Genomic DNA, 795 nt, shown 5'->3' on the forward strand with positions numbered 1-795 from the left:
CCTTTGTATTATTAAAATATTTATGCTTTCGATTCCAATGAAAATAAATTTTTAGTGATTAATTTAAATAAAATATTATTAAAATATTTGGTGCCTTTTTCATATATGAAATAAATATGCTATTAGGAAAAAAGGAGGCATCGGTGCGTACGTTGCATGTGGTCTATTAGATTTTGATCGCGTAAAATAAGGCTTTAAGCCCATACCTTATTGATCACTAGTCGAGGTTGTATTCTACTTGATGCATATGCTGTTGCTAAAATTCGTTAAATATTTCTACATAAGTTTTTGATTGAATTTATGCCCAGTGTCTGCGCTTATAAGAATATTATGTTGTTCCTTTCTGATTCAAGCCGTTCCTTAGCTAGTTTGAGTGAATGTTTTGGGTCGTTATACTGTTCAATCGTCCCTTTTCCCCGAATGGAATTTTTTTAACGAAAAAACTGCAAGAATAAAATTCGTGAAAGAACGTTTCAATAGGCCATCTACAAAATAGCGGAATGTGGTGTGAACCAATGAAGTCAAATTTGCTTCGTTTTAGAGAAATAGTATCCAGAAAGTATGGCAGTCAACCACCAAACACATAATATCATTCCAGGTATAATCACATATATTTTTAAACACAGTGGCCTAAGTATTATGGTATAAGCTTGCTCTTTGTACTATGGTGTTTATCCTACATATTTATACTCTCGCAACAAAGTTGCTAAAGAGAGCATTATAGTTTTGTTCACATAACGGTTGTTTGTAAGTATTAAAACTAAAAGAGTCAGATATAGGGTTATATATACCAAA

Source organism: Bactrocera latifrons, unplaced genomic scaffold (assembly GCF_001853355.1).
Source record: "Bactrocera latifrons isolate USDA-ARS-PBARC rearing strain unplaced genomic scaffold, ASM185335v1 scaffold_2, whole genome shotgun sequence".
Classification (NCBI taxonomy): Eukaryota; Metazoa; Arthropoda; class Insecta; order Diptera; family Tephritidae; genus Bactrocera; species Bactrocera latifrons.